We start from the raw sequence: 16,941 nt of genomic DNA, 5'->3' as shown, positions 1-16,941 counted from the left end.
AAAGATGAGATCATATATCTCCACTTTAGTGTCTTATGTTCTATAGTAACCTAAAAAGATACTAAAATATTTAATGGCTCATTCCGAAATCATCTTAATGTAGAAAATTGAAAATGGTAGCCTCTGATTGGTAAAGTGTTCATTTTCTGCGAAATGAGAGCAACATTATGCGAGTTTCATCAAAGGTTATGTTTGTAATAAAATTGTAGTAATCTGTGGCTGGTATAGAATGATTTTATTACAATTTTATAATCTTTTGCCTGTTTTTATCTCTTAATTCTATACTTCATTACATTTTACAGAATTAGGACCTCGGTAATTGGGAGGTATACAATTTTATTTCTCTCACATGTTTATTGCAAAATTACTATTTGTTTACTACATTTTTTGTGTGTAAAATGAAAGGAAAATGAAAAGTTAAAATTGCTCCCTCGACACATTTTATTCGATACCCTTAGCATATCTACCGTTTATATATTAATTAAGCAGTTTTCTGTGGTGTTTAATTTATAAAATGAAATTAGAAAAAAAATGATATATATATACTATGCGGTATTGGCTTTGTTCATTGTTAAAGGCCGTACGGGGACATATAGTTGTTAATTTCTGTGTCATTTTGGTCTCTTGTGGAGAGTTGTCTCATTGGCAATCATACCACATCTTCTTTTTTATAGTATATATTTGCTATAATTTGTTTGAGTATAATTCTTTTCATTGACTACCACATTCTTTAAAGTTTAACAGCTCCCTTCAAAATAAAATATAATATATTCTGGCGTGCTGGAGTTCGTCTAAATGATTATGAAAAAAATTGTATATATATTTGCTACAATTTGTTTTAGTATAATTCTCTTCATTGACTGCCGCATCCTTTAAAAATGTTTTCCCCTTCAAAAATAAAATGAATATATTCTGGCTTTGTGGAGTTCGTCTGAATGATTAAACTTTTTGTATGTATTATGAGTAACCATTGTCGCCATATAACACGACTATTACCATAAATTAGGATTAGTCTCTATAAGGTGAAGATTTAAGGAGGTTCGAACCCATTTTATGGTAAATAATATTGAGGATTAAAGAAATATCGTGAATTTTCTCACTAAATTTTGGCGATTTCCAGCCGTTTGATGTGAGAACTATCTATCTTTTGATGTGTTACCGCCTTATAAGGTAACATTAATATGCATGTGAAAAAATGTTATTTGTGCATCAATTTTAAGGAATTTCATTGTTCTTTTTAGAAGAAATAAGTAGTTATTTCAACTTTTAACAGTTTGAGAGAAAATGTTCCGAGATTAGTGAGTCAACTATATGAATTATTCGCTCTACTTTATTTTCAGACCAGTTTTGAAATTTTTAGAATTTCACAACTAATGAACAAGGAATTCGACAAGAAATGTAAATCAATTAATTATTTATAAATTATTAAATACGTTAAATTAATTCACAAGTTCTTGTATAAATCGAAGTTTTGAGTTTCACAAACATTGAAATTTGACCATTGAAGATCGATCGCACGATCAATTTAAACTTTAGTCAGCTTTTAACGCAAAATATGTTAACAGTGTAGTTTTCACTTATTAATAATAAATTTTAATAAATAACGGATGATGCGCGTATCGATGATAATTGGCAAGCGGATTACTTTACGCGGAATGTAATATAAAAAAAACAACGAAAAAACGTCAACGTATTGCATGTATGACAGCTCAACAGTCATTCATTATTTACACCTACTCTCCTAGTAAACCCAGGAATGGGACGTTCTACTTATAACCAAACAAAAAAAAAATAAACGTTTGTCAACTGAATAAAATTGTGAATGGAAACAGGGAATTTGTCATAGAGACAGCACCCTAAACAAACAGCTGAAACCAGTTCAAGGCAACCAATGGGACTTAAAGAGACAACAACCCGACCAAAGAGCAGAAAACAGCACAAGGCCATCAATGGGTCTCAAAGAGACAACAACCCGACCAAAGAGCAGAAAACAGCACAAGGCCATCAATGGGACTTAAAGAGACAACAACCAGACCAAAGAGCAGACAACAGCACAAGGCCATCACTGGGTCTCAAAGAGACAACAACCCTACCAAAGAACAGAAAACAGCACAAGGCCATCAATGGGTCTCAAAGAGACAACAACCTTACCATAGAACAGAAAACAGCACAAGGCCATCAATGGGCCTCAAAGAGACAACAACCTTACCATAGAACAGAAAACAGCACAAGGCCATCAATGGGCCTCAAAGAGACAACAACCCGATCAAATAGCAAAAAACAGCCAAAGGCTCCCAATTGGTCTCAAAGAGACAACAACCCGACCAAAGAGCAGAAAACAGCACAAGGCCATCACTGGGTCCCAAAGAGACTACAACCCTACCAAAGAAGAGAAAACAGCACAGGGCATCAATGGGTCTCAAAGAGACAACAACCCGATCAAATAGCAGAAAACAGCCAAAGGCTCCCAATGGGTCTCAAAGAGACAACAACCCGACCAAAAAGCAGAAAACAGCACAAGGCCATCTATGGGACTTAAAGAGACAACAACCAGACCAAAGAGCAGACAACAGCACAAGGCCATCACTGGGTCTCAAAGAGACAACAACCCTACCAAAGAACAGAAAACAGCACAAGGCCATCAATGGGTCTCAAAGAGACAACAACCTTACCATAGAACAGAAAACAGCACAAGGCCATCAATGGGCCTCAAAGAGACAACAACCTTACCATAGAACAGAAAACAGCACAAGGCCATCAATGGGCCTCAAAGAGACAACAACCCGATCAAATAGCAAAAAACAGCCAAAGGCTCCCAATTGGTCTCAAAGAGACAACAACCCGACCAAAGAGCAGAAAACAGCACAAGGCCATCACTGGGTCCCAAAGAGACTACAACCCTACCAAAGAAGAGAAAACAGCACAGGGCATCAATGGGTCTCAAAGAGACAACAACCCGATCAAATAGCAGAAAACAGCCAAAGGCTCCCAATGGGTCTCAAAGAGACAACAACCCGACCAAAAAGCAGAAAACAGCACAAGGCCATCAATGGGACTTAAAGAGACAACAACCCGGCCAAATAGCAGAAAACAGTCAAAGGCTGCCAATGGGTTTCAAAGAGACAACATCCAGACCAATAGCAGAAAACAACTCAAGGCCACCAATGGGTCTGAAAACGACAACAATCAAACTAAATAGCAGACAATAGCTCAAGGTCACAAAATGGTTTCAAAGGGACAACAACCCGATCAAAGAGCAAAAACCAGCCCAAGGCAACCAATGATAAGTTTTAGTTTTTGTCTTTCAAAGAGACTGGTGATGAACGTTAATTAATTGTTAAATCGCTTACATCTATACAAAAAAGTGGTTGAAGAAAACAAATGGACAACCAAGTAACAAATACCAACAATAAGATAAGTGGTACTGTGGAAGCTTTGGCGTTTATAGCAAATTCACATTTGTTGTTTAATAGAATAATCTGCTGACTGTACTGTAAATTAATGAATCTGTGACATGCATCCTTATTATAAGCTTATTCATTTATTTTCTTTCAATTTGTTTTCTTCATGATGGATTTTTGTTTTTTACTCTTACTCTTGCTATTTCTTTTTCTGTTTTCAAAGTGCGCTTTAATAATATAAATGTGTGTTTTATATCACCAATATCTAGCTTTCATCAGATTAATACTTTAGCAGAATGAAATACAATCGGAGGAAATGCAAAAAATCGCCGAAACTCTTACGTATGAAATAGATGTATACCACATTTTTTAATATTACAAGATTTCGCTTTTTTAAATTTCTGTTATTTAAGGTTTTTATCAATGCTGAAAACCCTTTTACAAAAGTCATGATGACTACACCCACAAAACCTTGATGGCGGCTAATTATTCTGGCGATGTAACAATACATGATGATACATTCTTGTGATATATAAGCTATAATTGTCATAGGATAAGACGAGGTCCGACAGTAATCGTCACAAAACTGAACTTTTATACGAAAACTCAATTCACTAAATTATTTTCCAAGCCTCGACACACATAAAATGCTCCAATTACATTTGCAATTACATTTTCTCTTTAATGCAATCAGGAGCATAGATTACTTTTCTAGCTAACAAAGCAAAATGGTTGGACATGGTCAAAATAATTTTGTTGGTCAGCCATTTTATTCTAAGGTCTAAAACACCTTTCAGACATAAACACCACGTTGGTGCCAATTAAAAGGTTATAAACGGAAAATGAACATCGGTTTTATCTTGGAATGCAAAACTGACCGGCTCATAAAATAAATTGAAAAGGAATCAAATTTGTCATAGGGTCATGAAAACGTCCATATATTATAACTATCCAGGTGGCGTGAACAGTCCGACAATAAAAAAATAATAAAAATTTTATTATCTCCCTTGACCCACACGTGCATTTTCATTTGGCATATTAATGCCGAAAATGCAGTATGTGCCAAGCGAAGAAGCAATCAACATTTGTCTGAAAAAAATTATGATTTTCATAGTTGATACGTTCTCCATTTTTTCATTTTCTTTAATATGTATGCATTACCAACTTTTCAGAAATAATCAAAATTCAGATCTTTTTAAGAGATATCCGCTATCGCATCTTTAAATGCTTTCAATTTGCTCTACATTTTGTATAATGACAAGCGTTTTTTCAACAATAAATCAGCTATTGTTATAATTTGAAACGTTCTATCATGGGCTAAAAACGTTTTGTTTGAGGATACCAAAAGTGTCAAATTGTTAAATATAGATGATTTTGTAAAACATACATCATGACTTTCTGTATGAAAAACTTTGTTATAAACCATCATATATAACAAAATATTGTAACAATGATACGTCATATTACACTAGCGGTCTGAATTGAAGGACGTAAATCTGCACAGGGAGAAGGTCATGTGATACAATAATTTATGATTCAGTTAAAGACCAAAAACAGTCATTACGATTTATAGGAAAGTATAAGGTGGAAACAATAGACAGTTAGTGGACGGGTATCGCAGACAAGTGACTACACCAGTGGCGGATCCAGGGGGGGGGGGGTTCCGGGGGTGCGCACCCCCCCTTTATTTTTGCCGATCAATGCATTTGTATCGGGACATATGTTTTGCACCCCCCCCTTTGCCCTGGGTGCCCTGGGTTAGCACCCCCCTTTCGAAAATTCCTGCATCCGCCCCTGTACACGATACAAATATATCGAAAAGTCGTTCAGACTAACAACCGTTATATAAGAATGCATTGAGATGAATATTTATTATTGCCTTAGATACGAAAATTAAAATAGAACAAGTAGATACACCACTTCATGCAAATTCATTACCAAATTGCCCAAGAAAAACACATCATGAGCTATAATAACAGCTATTAATACATAGACTTAAAGGGGGATGACATCTAAAAGAAAATATGAAAACTAGTATAACACCATCACAAAGCCATGTGTCAGTTTCCCCTTGGCCTTAGAGATCATCTACCCACAACTTAACATAGGCGCTCGAATCTGTGGAAGGTTAAATCAATAACGAAGTTGAAACCCATTGAAACCGAACATTTCAGAAAGCGTGTTAAGACCATATATGCCTGGATAGAAAATATTTGTGAATATTTTTACAGAAATTATCCAATCGATTGTATTTTCCTGATAGCATAGATATACTGATACTAGGTTGGTGATGTCTACCAACAGAGGTTTCCACTAGTGATTGTAAAAACATATCAAAGTTACCAGGTTCATAATTTAGCACATCCGAAACGCCTTTCGTCTATATTAGTTTCAGTAGTGGTGCTCGAAACAGAATAGCTAAAAGACTCATTTAATTACCAAGTTGCAGAGCAATGAAACCAGACAGTCAAACTTAAAAAACAGTTTGCTTAAGTAAGTAAATTTTCTAAAATTCATAAAACTGATTCAAGCAACTATCACAAATAGTCAAACATTCAGTATTATACGATTCAAAACCTCAGTAAAATGATTCACAACTTCAGTAAAATGATACAAAACCTCAGTATAAATAAAATTATTCAAAACCTTAGTAAAATGATTCAAAACCTTAGTAAAATGATTCAAAACCTTAGTAAAATGATTCGAAACCTCAGTCAAATGATACTAATAGTCAGTAAAGTGAATCAAACATTCCTTACAACTATTGAAACTAAGTGTTCTAAAATAATACCAAAAGCGATGTGTTATAAACTATGAAACTGTTTATAATATGAGGCTGTAAGAATTGTAAACAAAATTATGCACAAAATTCAGGTAAATCCTTAACCATTGCAACAACACATTTTTATTATAAAATACAAATATGGATCAAAGTTCATTAACAGAAGGTGAATGAAACACATTGCGTTAAAAAATCGGTAACATAATTGTGCTTAAAGATTTTCTTATTTTTTTTCTTCGTATTTCTTTCATCATTACAGTAACAGATTGCAAAAAATATGAAAATAGATATTTTGATTTCTGATAATCACCTTCATTTTATATATGTAGGGAAATATTAACATATCAGATGATAAGGTGAATACAATGTTTTCTCGTTAAAGGTTGTGGAGCAAGCTTAATTCCCTATATTTGATTGAATTGTATACTGTTAATTTGATACAAAATTGTCGAAATAATTTAAGGTCTTTTCATTTAAATCAAATGTTATTTCGATTAAATGTAATATGATGAAATTGATTACAGCAGCAAATCAATCACATGTGAATTAAACAAAAAATAATATGGTCTCCGGGAGACAATACGTACTCTATTATGTCACCTAAATATCTCGAGGTGGCTTTTGGGGATCAATGAGGAAATTCAATAAAAATTTGGAATTTTTCAGATTTTACGAGTCATAAATGTTCTTTGGAGGAATTTGTAAAATCAAAGTAGTTTACCATTGTTTTTAAATTCTTTTTAGTCTTCCGCTTCTGGTAAATTAAAGTAAACATTTAACCCCGAGAATGACAATCCTTTTGGTTCCCGTTTCTAATGCACACACCAATTTTTAATGGGCATATCAGCATACAAAATTAGCATGAAATCCCAATAAATCCCTTATATGACATGCTCCATGCGTTTTTATACGTAAATTTAATATGATAACGGAGACTTGGTCTTTTAAAATGATGAAATATAAGTTGAAAGACATCTGACATGGTACAATGCAAGATATTGATGTATTTATGGTTTAACAAAGGAATGGTTTGTATTGTTTTTATCTGTGTCCATTGTTTGGTCGAAATATACACCTTTAATAAAATACGTAAACAAGTGATGCTTCTCAAAATCCATTTCACATTAGGTACGAATTATTCTGGACAAAGATGACACTCGAAAAGTAAAACGATATTTGAAAGCATAACTACATATTTGTTGGGATAACTGAGGCAAAACTAAAAATAGTTGTGTCAAATACCTTCCCTATTTTATTCATTCAGTGTAACGCCTATCGTTTGCATTATATTGGAACATTAGGTTGTGACTCAAGACAAAGTTGTAGGCCTTTAACACGTAGCAAACACTCAAAACTCACTGCATGTGTTCATGTTTATATTTATGTTGTTCTCATACGTAGAAAACTTAGAATACCAAGGGTGCAGTCAAATTTCAAAGTTGAAGAACATACAAAAAACAATATCAAAAGAAACACGATAAAAACCAAAGTCTAAAAAAAACTGACAAACAGACAAAAACAAGGTCAACAGAAAAACGAAACAAAATACAATATCAAAAGAAAAACGACAATATACAAGTCTATAAACGGTACAAAAGAAACTCGAACAAGATAGAACAACACGATCCCTAGATACATTCAGGCATCAATGAAGTCATGTACTCCGGAAGGGTAGATATATGTTCCTATCCAACCGTCGTGCTGCACATGGCAAATACATATTCGATGACTTCGTCAATGCCACAATCGATAATCCATTGATGCCAAGAAGAGGTCGAGTGGTCTAAGTAGTTACTGTTGGAATCACTAGTCAGTAAACACTGAGGTTGTGAGTTCGAATCCCGCGCATGCGTGTGCACTAGACTCTTAATTGACTAGGATTGTCAGTTTCCCTATCGAAGGTCGGTGGTTTTTTTCTGGACAATCTTACTTCCTTAACCAATAAAAATTTGCCGCCACGAAATAGCCTAAAAGCGGTGCTTTAAAGTAGCGTTAAACACCAAAAATCAAATCAATCAAATTCATGTCAAGAAACCAAGTCATTATACAACGGTAAATACAAATAGTTCTATACGACTAAAGCTTTCTTGTTTTTAAGGTCAAATAGTGCATACAAAAATGGTTCAAATGCATCAATTGTTTTAATTTTTAAACATTTAAATGTTAAATGAAGCAGTTTTTTCAACGCATTCTTAAGTTAATGATCCATTTTAAATTAAAACATGTAATAATTGTTTTGTTCACTGGCAAAAAATTATGTTTCTATTACTTGATTAGATATTTATTGTTTTAAAATTGTTTTTAAAACCGATAATAACATAAAAACAGCAAATTTATTTATTATTTATTGGATAGAAATAATTACTCGTAAGTATTTAAGCATCCAAGTGTTATATGTAAAACGATGAAAAAACCAATACACCATAAACAGACATTTCGTTATTTGAAAAATTGGGTGTTACGTGCGGATTTTTCATTGTATCTGATAATTTTTTTCACAACTCTCACGGATTCTGCTCTATAGATGTCTTTAGATATCATCATAGGTACAATATACATTTAAATATCTATGGTTGGTTATTTTGGTCCTTGCATGGGTTGCTGTCGCATTGAGGTAGACTCCATATTTTAATGTGTTTGAATTGGTCCGTTACTACTACGCTTGTGAAGTGTGTGTAATAAAATTGAGAATGGAAATGGGGAATTTGTCAAAGAGACAGCAACCAGACCAAAGAAACGGCGAATGTCACCAATGGGTCTTCAACACAGCGATAAAATCCAGCACCAGGAGGCAGGCTTCAGCTGGGTCTTAAACAAAAATGTTTTCTAGTTATTGGTAAGTTTTTCAGAAAATGATACACTGTATCCCTTCTTCGATTTAAAAATGTTCCACTATGGTATTCTAAAGTAACACAAACAGCACAGCACATGCTAGCGAGAAGGACATTCAGTTATCTTTTGCATGTGTAATTTTGAATACTGATATCTCCATTATATAGGTCAGTGACATACTTTTCTGACAATGTTTCTACCCAAATACTACACTATACTTTTACAGTAAACAACTTAAGTTTTATACAAGTCTAAATATATGCAGCGTGTATAGATAAAACCAATTGTATTATTTAATCTGCATTTTACAATCAATCGTTGGTCCACTTTATAAAATGTTTATTAAGATAATAAAACCTGAGACCCCAAAATTCGAGTGTGGTGTACTTCTTACACGTGGGTCAAGTATAGCTAGATTTCTTTTGTGGTTGTCGTAATGTTACGTTAAGTATAATCCATTGTTTAATAAAAATAATTTTACATTTCTTCATTTAGTTGCTTCCTGGTACTCCACGAGTGCTTTTTAAATACCTTGACTCTATACCCATTAGAGCTAATAATACATAAGTACATATTTAACCAAAATAGTTCCTACGCATAGCTGTTATTTTTTTTTAAAGTAACATGCACTATATTTGAGTAATTTTTGTATCAACTGACTGCTTAAAGAATTGAGCTCACAGTAAAAGCCTTGTTGAAAGTATCTTTTCAATGACCAGAAAAAAAAATAAATGGAATAAAAAAAAAGGAGAGCAGGCTTACACTGTTGCTCAGATCAGAATTACCTGTTTTTGTACTACCAATCGTCTTGGAAACAATCCTGTATAATATACAAAGTAGGGTATGTTGAAGTGTACCACAAGTCAGAATAATGTGTGATTTTGACATTGAAATTTAAACTAAGACAAAACAGCTTTGAGTACTTGAGAATTGGACAATTTAGCATAGATAGCAATATGGCTATGAACCTGATGCATTGAGTTAGGTCACTGATCGCGATATGAAATGAGTTTTGAGATCTAAATACAGATTTAACCCAATCACATATTCACGAGCAGTCCCAAATCTAAAATAAACCTCGTCAGCGGATATCTTTTGTCATATATTGTTTTTTAGGTTTTGAGAAATTATTATGGGGTTACTGGTAGATCTTTCAAAATCTGTTAAATTCAATTACTGCTATTTGCTAACGTTGAATATGTAAATGAGGAATGTGTAAAAGAGACAGCAACACGACCAAAGGGTAGAAAACAGCCGAAGACCATCAATGGGTCTTCAACCCAGCGAGAAAATCCAACACCCGGAGGCAACTAGTTTGATGTCGACTTCTGTCTGTGAAGACTGTCTTACTGTATATTTCTTTTATTTTTATTGTACTATGATTTTTTTTTTTTAATCGGCTTAGATCGATTGAAAAACATGTCAATTATTGGATTTTTGTACGCACTATTTGTCAACTTTATGATTAATTTATGTAATATAGTATACTTAACTAATTTTCCTTTGGTAAAAAACCAAGAGTACTACCGTTTCTGGACGAACGCTTTAATAAACTCTTTACAACATATAGGTCGTTTAAGAACACATTCTTTAGTTACCAGTACATAGTACCTATAGTCTAGAACCTATACATGAGTATCATTGGTTACTGTCTGTCATATTTGTTTTTCCATTAATTGTTTTTTTTCCCTCACAAACCAGAGCTTTGGTTTTCTCTTTAGAATGTATTCACATATTTCTTGTTGGAACCGTTTTGTAGCTGACGATACGGTATGGGTTTTGCTCATTGTTGAAGACCGTTTGTTGTCATAAATAGCTGCACAAGTACGGTTACTTATAACAGGCATGCAGGGATGACACATGGTAAAAAGAATGATAATCATATCATAACGACCAATTGAACCAGAGATGAGACCATATATACTCACTGCATTATTGTTTTATCATGCATGCGTCACCATTTGTATGGTTCCTTACTTTTGCTTTTAAGAAATATATACTTATTCGTCCACGCCATTTGCTCTGGTGGATAGTTTTCTCATTGGCAATACTATTACATATTCGTTATTCTTATTCTAAAGAGTCATATAACCTAATTACACCAAGATATAACGACTTTATTTCATTTATTTCATATTTCCATGAAATCAAGCGTGTTAAGGATTGCTTACATGATTTCAAGCATTTATCGTTCTTTGTGTACTGTATGACTTAGAAATATAGGCTTACCTTGACAAAACATTCGATAAAACAAAACTAGCCACATATATGATTTGAATTTAAGAAATGAATGTATTAGAGTAAAATAATTAGAATAAAATTTCCTAAAACTGCCATGTAGGGTATAGACGTGACATATATACAATTTCTCTGGTAGGTATAGCGCTTTACTCTGCCAATCATAGATAGGTAAGTTTATTTTTAAATTTTAAAAGCAGGAGAAAGATACACAATACCGTAAGCGGGCTATGAAGACATTATGACCCCCAAAAAATGTAACCTGCTCTAACATAGCTGCTTGCAGTTGAAAATAAATTTGAACATAGCAAAATCGGCATGTTTCCGCTTTTATTTTTGATAAAATTTTATATAAAAAGATTAAATGATTTAAATTAAAAGAATTTAAAAACCGTTTGTGTAGGTGTAGACTTTTGACCCTATTTGTCAACAACATTTTGGTCAGAGACCACACAATACGTTTCCATTATATGACCACCTTAAAAACTTTTATTCTTCCGATTTGTAATCTCTTGTTATGATATTTTGTTTCAGGTAATTTGCCTTATCGCCCTAAAAGAGTCTTGGTAAACAAATATCTTGAATTTACTGCTTGCTATTGCCACTCAACGATCTGCTATAAAATATGTAAATAAACAAATTATGACCACTTGTGACGTCATCGTCGTACACAAAACTTTGCACTTTAACAATCCTGCTTGTTGTAGCTATGATGTTAAATATTCCGTTACATTTTAAATTCCATATCCAAATAGGGAAGGTGGTTAAACGAAATAACTTAAACAGACAGTCTAATTTTCCCAAGTTCGTAGTCTCATAACTACTGTTTTGTTAGTATATTTAGGTGTGTTTTTATTCACTGACTTGTATACCTTTAAATGGTTCATCACTTGCTAAAAAATTGTTTTCTATGGATTCTGTATTTGCTCAAAGCTCTTAAATTTTAAAACTATACCCAGAAGAAAAATTAAGCCTGACAAAACGAATTTTGAATTTTAGGGAAGAATATTTTCAATATTGACAAAGCAAAGAATTTTAAAGATACATCTATCTACAAGATTACTAACAATCTCAATGGGTTTATATTATAATCTTAAAGACTTTAATATGTTACTGTTTCAATACAATCATTCAAAATGATTGTTTAATTGTATTCGTTTTTTACTGATATATGTCTAATGGAAAGATAAGTTTTTCTGCTTCATTTTTCAATCCAATGGCTTCTTTAAACTGTTTGCGCTGCTTAAAAAATCCATAAGAAAATAATGGGTTATCTCGCTTTAGCTCTGCATTTTGTGCAGCTGCAACACGCTAGCTTAAATCATTTTCTTTTTTTAAATATTTTATATTTCCCTTTTCTATAACAAATTAAGTGATAAAAAGATAAATCGATAAGCTTCAGGTAACACTATTTAACGTAGTTTTTCATAAATACCAATAGTCACGCGAACAATATTATGTGCAATAGTACATAAAATATTAAAAACTTTCCCGGATAGGGTGTCAGTACAAAAAATGGTTAATTATGACCTAAAATGTGTTATGGTTTTCTTCGATTTTAGTAATTACGTTGCTAAGCAACACTAATGAAACGAAAAGGAGAATGCTATTTTTATTGCAAAAGTCGTCATAAAATTTTGTCTTTATCCTGTGGTGTTTCTGAGAATGTTAGAATATAGCTTTGTTTCCCTTTTTTCTATGGACCACTGGAAGCGTTATAATCACATGACCAATTCTCAAAACGATAAAGTTATTAAAAGCAAAAAAACCACACATCACACACAACGTTTTGAATGCGTTTACAATTAGCGTGATAGATGTGTATTAAAATAAAATAATCAATTGAAACAATACTCGAACATCATTAAAATGTAATAACAAATGATGAATACTGAAATTTGTCAGGGGAACTGCCACAGTTCAACTTAGATGTTGCTCACACAACTTTAAATTACCACTATATTGTTGAAAATAAAAGCTTGCATAATACATGAACGTCGCTTAGAAAGTGTCTTTGAAAACGAAAGTTAATTGTAGCACGATTTAGAATTACAATTCCCTAGAATATTTGTATGTAAATAAATCGTGATCGAGGATTAAAATGCTTAAACTGGGTGAAGTTGTTACGAGAGATAACCGTTGTATATGTTTATTGTTATGATCTAGAGTAGAAGTCATCAAATGCAGAAGTTAAAATTGAATTCAACACGACTTCTGAAATCCATACCTTCAATTGTATTTCTATAAGTCAAAAATATACTTCATTGACGTTCACTAATTATTATAAATATTTAGGTGACATATTTAGAAAAAAATGAATAAAATGCATTTTAGGGTAATTAACAAACTTATTTGTATCAAATACTTGGACGACCGAATGCATACGTATTAATCGAAGAATAAATAAAGTGCACATACAAAATAGAGCTACATGTATCCAATTTCAAGAAAATGCATATATGACATGAATTATTTGTATTCAAGATTTGTGCCCTTTGACTTTACTTTTGAGTATTTTGTTACAATTGAGTCATGATAGTTATTATTTTGAATTTGTATACTTTTGCTATTAACACGGTAAAAAACAGTAATGCACCAATATTCTGACGAACAAAATTAATTTTATTTAAATCTATTGAAGGTTATTTCTGAAAGTGTGAAGACTTGTGTCATATTTGATTTCTCTAATTTTTAAATAATAAGACTCCTTAATAGGGTGACCAAGGAACGATCGGACAAATAATCTGTTTCCCGTATTTATAAATAAAGTTAAAAATTCATACTCTTATTCAAAGAGATGGAACATAAATTTGTCTCCTCATTTTAAGGTTACAGTGGTTAATGAATGCGTGTTACAGTTACTAAAGCTTTCTTCAATGCGGGCGGTCTAACAAGTTGTAAATTACAAGCTTAAAACGGTGTGTCTTTTTCCTGTCGTTTGACTTTATCTTATTTTCAACAGTTATTACCAATTGTAAATTAACAAGTACTTTTTTATCTGATTTATGAGAGCGGTAGCGTTGTGTGTTCCAAATTTCCAAAACTTTGTTCCTTCCCCAAGGTCTTATTAATATTTAAGAAGCTGTAGTTGTTTTAAAATGAAATATGCTTTCATACAAGATGTAATTGTATATGTAATATTAAAATTTAGTCTTTGGCAATTCATAATTTTAGTTGTTATAAACTTATAAATTGCCAAAGACAAAATTTGATTATAACATATACACCAACAGAATCTAAATTTTTATGTTGAAAGTCAACAAATGGAAGCATGAAATATAAAAAGTAAAATAACAAAATAATAACGAACTCCAATGAAAATCAAAATCTGAAAGTAATGTATCACTAAGCACACAAATGAAGACGTGGAAAATTTAACATTGATAGTTTTGAAAAGATAAGACAAGATATGCAAAATGCAATCGAGTAACACATGAACATGAATCGAACATATTTGTATGTTGTTTAGCTAGCGAGTATTTTGCTTTAGATATATAAAGGGTATATTTTATTAAATAAAAATTTGTTTTTGCAGCATCTGTTCTAAAAAGGTTAAGAATGAAAGAGTTCGAACTCGGAGGCATTTACAACTAAGTTTGGCCATTCAGTTGACATTTGAATACGTTTTCGTCATGAGAAAACTCCTGGACATTCGTTATACTAATGTAATAGAACTGTTCAAGAGGATGGGGTCGCTATTTCAAATATACTCAACCTTCTGAATTCATATAGCGATTGAAGAAAATATCCAGTTCAAATAATTCTCATTTCTATTGTTAGGAACATTTGAAGTACGTTTTCATGCAAGTTAAATTTTTAATTTTTTAATGATACAAAATTACAACTAGTAGTGACCATCCAGTCCACTGAATATTATTATAGAAATGTATGAATTTAAACCCGTATGATATATCTAAAAACGACGGGTGATACCGACAAACAGTTAAATTCAAAATATAAAATGTCACTTGCTTAATGTGTATTACAATGAATTTAAGAGGCTGTCCAAGTAAATATCAGGCAAATCCTATAATATGGATTGCACAACATAATTTTTTTCCCACTGAATTTTTGGTTCCAATGCAATGTTTATATCATACAAAGGATATATATGTCAAAGATATTTTTGAATCAACAGTGTATGGCTCAGAAAATGATTTTAAAGTTCACTAACAACGCAACAAAATTTTATACAAAATGAAGAGTTATCTCCCCTTTTCAATGAATTTTCAGTCCTTTTTATGTATTTTTTTTGTCTTTATTTGTTGTAGTAAATAAAAAAACAAAATTTAACTTTGAGAAAGAATGAATTTGTGATATGAAATAGATGAAAAAATTTTGAAAACAAAATATGTCATGTGCCATCCACTGCCTGGTTTTTCCATGGACACCCTCTTAATACTTAAATATATAAACTTTAAAGTCAACTTTAATTGTATTTTAACAGAATAATGCACGGGTGATTTTGAATTTATATATTCTGGTCTCCCAGTTTTAATTTCGTGTCGAATTACACCAGAAATAAATTATTTAACATTGAGTAACACTTAAATAAATAGCTACATTGCAGCAACTTAATACATCGTAAAATTTTAATATGTAATGATTTTTGTGTATCTATTTCAATATGATTTAATGCTAAAAATGCATATATATATAGATATTTATATGTATAAAATAGAAATCTATAAAATCTTCATATTGTTACATAATATGATGGTATCATCCGACAAAATCTATGCTCGTAGTACTACGAAGAGGGTAAAAATCATAATAAAACAACTCAAACAGCCTTCAACCAAAATTACTTATTTAATGTCATTTTTATTTTTACATAACTACAATTAATGTTAATTTTCTACAACCATAAAGCAGGTCTTAATAATGCAGTCGTTTACAACGGGTGAGCTAATGCTCACATAGAGACCAATCTTAACCATCAAATTTTGATTGCCATAAAGTTAGTTGGAAATGGCAAGGAAAGGGTGTAAAATAAAAACTACGGGGAAATAAAATCGCCATTAAAGCCTGTATGGCTGTCAAGCGTTTATTGCGCATAAGGTTACTATAAGAAATCATTTAAACGAAGTTGATGTTTAATGCAGAAAATAAAAAAAGCAATCTTACCTTTCGGGTGCGCTCAGTATTTTTCTGCTGTTCCTCTGCTTACGATGTGATTATTAACAGCTACTGGTACTGAAAGTTCAGAAGGGAAATGAAAATGATTATTTTTTAAATGTGTCCTTGCAATTTATTGCTGAAGTTTGTCATTCCATTCAACAATGAATTTCGGTACAAAAAAAAACTGGAACCTCAAATTTTATAAGTACTAAATTTGAAAACCGCAAACCAATTTGAATTATTATAAATGGTGTTGAATTTCAACGCCTGTTATTAAAGTTTATGACTAAAACCTTATGAGAAAAACATATAAAATTCTTAGATATTAATTACAGTTCGCGGAGGTAGAATTTTAAAGATGGAAGAGATAGGCTATTTTTGAACTGTGTGAATTACTGCGCACAAGTAGACCCACCCAATACGCTAGATTTTTAACTCTTCCATTGGCTTGCCATTACACCGTAATTCCGTTCTGCATAGGACAAAAATAAAAAAATAAATTAACTAACTTGTTGATTTTTAAGCGATAAAAGTTAAGTTTTTCTTGAAATTTACTAAATTTATCAT

At 32.1% G+C, this 16,941-nt stretch overlaps 1 protein-coding gene across 1 annotated transcript in view; it reads right to left on the bottom strand.

Annotated features, from left to right (window-relative positions):
• LOC143062630 (homeobox protein php-3-like) overlaps positions 1-16,575 on the bottom strand; it is a 64,308-nt gene extending 47,733 nt beyond the window's left edge. Inside the window, exon 1 of the mRNA XM_076234298.1 lies at positions 16,381-16,575. The gene's annotated coding sequence lies outside the window, so the exon portion shown is untranslated. The remainder of the gene's footprint in view (positions 1-16,380) is intronic.
• Positions 16,576-16,941: the final 366 nt, after the last annotated feature.

The sequence above is a fragment of the Mytilus galloprovincialis genome, chromosome 2, assembly GCF_965363235.1.
Source record: "Mytilus galloprovincialis chromosome 2, xbMytGall1.hap1.1, whole genome shotgun sequence".
In the NCBI taxonomy this organism is placed as follows: Eukaryota; Metazoa; Mollusca; class Bivalvia; order Mytilida; family Mytilidae; genus Mytilus; species Mytilus galloprovincialis.
Note: the sequence above shows the minus strand (reverse complement) of the source record. Positions and strands in the feature narration are given on the sequence as shown.